Below are 6,280 nucleotides of genomic sequence, written 5' to 3'. Positions count from 1 at the left end.
GGTTCTTTCAGTAAGAGTAGCCTCCGCTTGTTCAGACCGGCTGAGCAGGGCAGTCTTCTCATCGGCCCAGGCTTTTCTTTCTGTTTCAATTTTTTCCATCAGTTTTTCTTGTGCAGCGACACTAAACTCAAACTTGGCATTGGCCTACTGGGTCTCCTTTTCCTGAGTCTTTAGGCGGGTCTTCAGATCAGAGATTTCCGACTCAAGTTTTTTGCAGGCAGCCTGTACAAGTTCCGGGTTACAGTTTGAGTGATTATCATGCAATATTGAAGTCCCAAGCACTTTGCAAGCAAAGACACATGGCACTTGGGGGCTAATGTAGGCTGAAAAGCTTTATTTACAGTGCCGGTTCATGAAAAAGCACTCTGCGAGCAAAGGTGCTTGGCACTTGGGGGCTAATGGGCAAAGTTGCTCCATTACTTGATTAAAACATAAGGTAAAAGACCGGTTCACCTAGGCTATTTAACCCGGCCCTTGAGTGTTAACAGGTAAGCCGGTATTAAGTCTACAACATATTCTGTCATAAGTAATAGACTTGGGGGCTAATATGGTAAGGATGACTATGGAGTAAACAAGGGAATTATACCTCAGATTTTTGCTGTATCTGCTTCACCATGTCAATTTCCAGGTCCCGGCTGTTGTGCACTTGACCAATATAACCAGCAACAATATCTTCGATGCTCAAGTTGGCATAGTCTATGATATCCAGTCTGGCCCTGCGGCGCTCTAGCAGTTCCTCTTTAGCAGAGCATCTAGCCAGCACAGTGGGTCTTCCCGGCTCAACATATTCGGTCCGGGTAATCACCACATCCGGGTCATCGGCCGGTTGAGCTGGGCTGGGAATCTCCGGTTTGTCAGAACCCCCGATGGCTTGTTCTTCAGTTGGAGCGGTGGTTTCTGGAGCTGGTGCGGACGGCGGCTCAGAGGCAGAGGCGTTGGGTTCAGTTAAGACCGGCTCTTCGACCGGGTTACTTTTCTTTGCCCTCTTGCTGAGCTTTGCTTATGCACTGAAAGTCTAAAGGTTAGTGCAAAAACATGAGTAATATAAGCACAACATAAGCTGATCATCATTACCCGGGTGCGGTCTTGAAAGCCGGCAAGTTAGATTGCATGGAGTCCCCGGAGGAAGGTGAAGTTTCCTGATAGTTTGGATCAGAAGAATTGAGCGGTTGACGAGTGACGCCCGCCAAAGGGATGAAAAGGATATAAGTTGGAGATAACCTCGGTCCGGCGCTTCCTTGATGCTTCAGGTAAGCCGGAGGAGAGTTCTGCATCCTTGTTGGTCCGGGTGTGCCTCCGGCTCTCATGAATCTGTCGCTTCAAAAGAAATTGAGGATCTTGATAAGCTAAAGGATGTGAAAATCTTACTTTCCGGGTTACTCTTTGGACTTTCAGCCTTGGCAAGGGCTCCGAGTCGGAGGAAAGTATAGTTACCTCTTCAGTCACCGGGTTACTGGCTCTGGTGTCCTCCTGCTGATAATCAGTGTCAATAAGGTGGTTAAGAACAAACAAAAAACAAAGAAGAGCACAAGAATCAAGGGCTACCTCTGACTCGGAGGTGTCATCCAGCTGAAGCAGGTCTGAGGCGCTAGGCTTACTCCCCTTCTTGCGGGGAGCGGCTCTCCTGGCGGCTTTTTTAGCCTTCCTGGCTTTTTTAGCAGCCTCATGGTCATACCTGACCTTCCAGAACTTATCATTAGCCTGAAAAATGCAACAAAGGTTTCTTGAAGGTAAGACGAAAAGTGTTAAAATGAAAAGTAAAGTGCTTAGATCAGTAGCTTACTGCCGGAGCCGGGTTAGCTTGCAGAAGGGACTTAAGCCGGTCCTCCCGCAATCTGCCAAGCTCTCGTTCAGAAGGGACTTGGTCATGTCATCAATGACGTCTTCAGGTAAGTCATTGGGGCTGTGCCGAAGAGGATCATCCTTCCGGCCCGTGTAATCACACATTAAGCCGGGGCGGCGGCTTAGAGGAATCACCCGCCAAGCAATCCAGACCCGGACCAGATCAACGCCGTTAAGGCCATTTCCCAGAAGAGCTTTGATTTTGTTGATGGTGGGCATAAGTGGTTGACGCTCCGCTTGAGATAGTTTGTCTGGCAGGGGGTGGTTTGACTCCAAACACAGGGCGCGAAAGCCGGGCAGAGGGCTCTCATCAGCCGGAGAAGTATCCTGGCAGTAGAACCATGTCTGATTCCAGTCCTTTGGGTGGCTTGGCGGCTCGGCGTAAGGAAAGAGACAATCCCTCCGTCGTTGAATTGATATTCCACCAAGTTCCAAGCTAGGTCCGTTGGCGCATTCATTCTGGCGGTTCAGGTAAAATAACTCCCTAAAGAGTAGCAGGCTGGGTTCCTCTCCAAGATATACCTCACAGAACACTTGAAAGTTACAAATGTTCGACACGGAATTGGGTCCAATGTCTTGAGGTTGCAGATCGAAAAAGTTCAGAACATCTCTGAAGAATTTTGAGCCAGGAGGAGCAAAGCCTCGGCTCATGTGGTCAGCAAATACAACAACCTCTCCATCTTTTGGTTGAGGTCTCTCTTCGGACGGGTCAGGCGCACGGTAGGACATGACCTCCTTTTTGGGCAGGTAACCCGTTTTTACGAAGTCATCTAAGGTGCTCTCAGTAACGTTGGACCTCACCCAGTTGCACGTAATGGGTGCCTTGGGAGCCTTGGGCGGCATTGTGGAAAATGGAAGCCTATGACAAAGGAAAATTTCCGGTTCAAATTTAAGCCGGAGAAAAATTTCAGTTCAGTATTCAGGACGGCGGTTCATGAAGGGGCCTAATGATATATGGCTAATTGTGTCAGGTTATTTAAGCCGCCGTGGGTATTATAGGAAATTTAAGTTATTTAACTCTGTTATGAGTAAGCCGGATATTTCACAGAGCATGGCCTCTTTTAAGCCGGCGATATGAGCCGCCATGGTTCACAGAGGCAGTTTTTGTCTAAGTGTTGCACAAACAAGTTTCACAGATTGCAGGGATTATTTTGGATCAAACGGTCGTTTAGAAAGGAAAAATTTCTAGACCTAAAAACTGGCACAGAGAAGTTCATAAGTTCTAATGAGGTCTTTTTGCAAGCAAGAGGGATCTGCTAGTATGGGAAATGGGTGCGAAACCACTACCGCAGGAGTTCTATCCTATTTTCCGAATCAAAAGAAGCCGCGGTGGAAGAACTGTGAAGAACTAGAGATGAACTACGAAGAACAGGGGTGAACGACAGAACCCTAATGCGAATCTATTGTATGGAGTGGCAAGAACTTACTGGCGCTGATGAGCTGCGGAGGTTGCCGCCGTTTCTCTGGACCAGTTCAGGGTGATGCAGCGGCCGAGGTTGAGGAAGACAAGAGGCGCAGCGGCGGCGGTGGAGCTCGAGCTTTGGGCGTCAGAGAAAGAAGACGAGGGATCGAGAAGTGACGAAGGCCTATGGGCCGGGCCTATTTATAAGGGACGGCTCATAAATGGGCGCGAGAAATGTGGAGGCTGGAGACATGATTATCTTTCCGCAGAAACGCCTCGATTCTCGGGATGGTCTTTAAAGATAAGATCCGTTGAGATATGACAGAATAAAAAATGAATTTAATGGAAGATGACGTCATGGCGGGTTACCAAGAATCCAGAAGATGACGTCACGGCGGGTTATAACCTTTGCACAAGCAGAAGCCGGAAGATTTTGAAGATTTTTGAAGATTGACATGAACCGGTTCAAATCAACCTGGGGCCTAATGTTGAGGATATAACCATTAGAGTGACCCGCCCAGGAGGGGCTGGGTTACGTCATAATGATCATCACGTGAAGCCCAGTACCAAGCTTGAGGATGGTGGACCAATAATGGGCTTACGACCCGGAGGCGCTTAAGGCCCATAGTGATAACCCGCCGTTATGGCAAGACTTGTAATGTAAGGCAAGAGTAGTTAAGAGTCCGAGCCGGATACTATTATAAGCCGGCCGGGACTCGAAGAGCCACGGGCGTCAACCTCTCTATATAAAGGGATGACCCGGCGGCGGTTCAGGACGAGAGACAACAGATCGAGAGCCAGGCATAGCGATTAAGCTCCCTGGTCATCGAAACCCTAAGTAATACCACCTCAACTGGACGTAGGCTTTTACCTTCATCGTAAGGGGCCGAACCAGTATAACCCTTGTGTTCCTTGTCCCGCTTAACCCCTTTAAGCTTCCTAGCTGCGATGGCTCCATGACTAAGTCCTTGCACGAGGACATCTGTCGTGACAATTCCACGACAGGGGGCGCGGTCCACCCTTGTGGGCTGCCTTGCCTCCCTCCTATGGCTCATAGGGCCCATATCTTCCCCCAAGGGGTTCCGGTAACCTCCCCCCCCCCCGGTACTCCGATATGTACCCAATACATTCCGAAACACTTTCGGTGTCCGAATACTATCATCCAATCTATCAATCTTTACCTCTCGGCCATTTCGAGACTCCTCGTCATGTCGGTGATCTCATCCGGGACTCCGAACAATCTTCGGTCACCAAAACATATAACTCATAATACAAATCGCCATCGAACGTTAAGCGTGCGGACCCTATGGGTTCGAGAACTATGTAGACATGACCGAGACACATCTTCGGTCAATAACCAACAGTAGAACCTGGATGCTCATATTGGTTCCTACATATTCTATGAAGATCTTTATCGGTCAAACCGCAATGACAACATACGTCATTCCCTTTGTCAGTATCTTCATACCTAGTTCAATCTCATTATCGACAAGTCTCTTTACTCGTTTCGTAATACATCATCCCGCAACTAACTCATCAGTCACATTGCTTGCAAGGCTTATCATGATGTGTATTATGGAGAGGGCCCAGAGATACCTCTCCGATACTCGGAGTGACAAATCCTAATCTCGATCTATGCCAACCCAACAAACACCTTCGGAGATACCTGTAGAGCATCTTTATGATCACGCGGTTACGTTGTGACGTTTGTTAGCACACAAGGTATTCCTCCAGTATTCGGGAGTTGCATAATCTCATAGTTAAAGGAATATGTATAAGTCATGAAGAAAGCAATAGCAATAAAACTTAACGATAATTATGCTAAGCTAAGGGATGGGTCTTGTCCATCACATCATTCTCCTAATGATGTGATCTCATTCATCAAAAGATAACACATGTCTATGGTTAGGAAACTTAACCATCTTTGATTAACGAGCTAGTCTAGTAGAGGCTTACTAGGGACACAGTGTTTTGTCTATGTATCCACACATGTTTCAAGTTTCCGGTTAATACAATTCTAGCATGAATAATAAACATTTATCATGATATAAGGAAATATAAAATAACAACTTTATTATTGCCTCTAGGGCATATTTCCTTCAAAAGCTCCTTCACAGTCTTGGGCAACCGCACGTTCATCTTGGAACGAATCCTGCGGTTGCGCATGTTGGACTAGAAGGCAGCTATCACTTCCGCTGGATGGATATTCGGGATATTTCTGTGGACTATGCTAAATCTCTACAAATACTTGCGGAGGGTCTCTCCTTCTTTCTGTTGGAGAAGTTGCAAATCGCTGGGTCGTCCTGGTTCTTGATGGCCACCCATGAAGGTGCCAATGAACTCATGGCATAGGTCAGCCCATGATGAGATGGAGTTCTCCGGAAGATGCATCAGCCAAGACCTGACATTGGACTTGAGTGTCAAAGCGAAGTAGTTGGCGAACACCTTCTCATCTCTTCCCCCGGCAGCCTGAACAGCGATGGTGTAGATGCTCAAGAACTCTGTCGGGTTCAGCCTTCCATCATACTTCTCTGGTATCTCTGGCTTGAATGTACGAGCAGATGGCCAACGGACTTACCGCAGCTGACGAGTAATGGCAGGGCACCCAACCTCGAAAGGTAGGCACCCGCTATCCTCGAGCGTGGGCTCGTCAGTGTTGGGACCATCGCACCAATTGGCCAGGAGGGGGTAAGTCGCGGCGCTGCTCGATGATGACGCGCGCGTCTTCCCTCCGGTTGTCCTCTGGGGCTTGCTGTTGACCTGGACATGCTCGAGGGTCTGAAGAGGCCATCGAGATGTCGTCCAGTTCTTGATTCTGCCGCGCCCGCGTTGCTTGTCGTGGTGGGAACTGCACCGTGGGGGTGGCCCCTTCCGTGCGGCCAGCAGCATGAGCCGTCGTAGTCGCTTGGGGAGGTCGCGATGGACCAGCCCACTGTGAGCTCCCAGCCCCGGCGAAGCCAATCAGACTCTGAATGGTGGCTCTCCATTCATCCATCTGATCGGCCGTCGGGGGAAACCTCAACAGCAGCTGGGCAC

The sequence above is a fragment of the Triticum aestivum genome, chromosome 3D (genome assembly GCF_018294505.1).
Source record: "Triticum aestivum cultivar Chinese Spring chromosome 3D, IWGSC CS RefSeq v2.1, whole genome shotgun sequence".
NCBI classification, from domain to species: domain Eukaryota; kingdom Viridiplantae; phylum Streptophyta; class Magnoliopsida; order Poales; family Poaceae; genus Triticum; species Triticum aestivum.
This window is presented reverse-complemented; position numbering follows the sequence as displayed.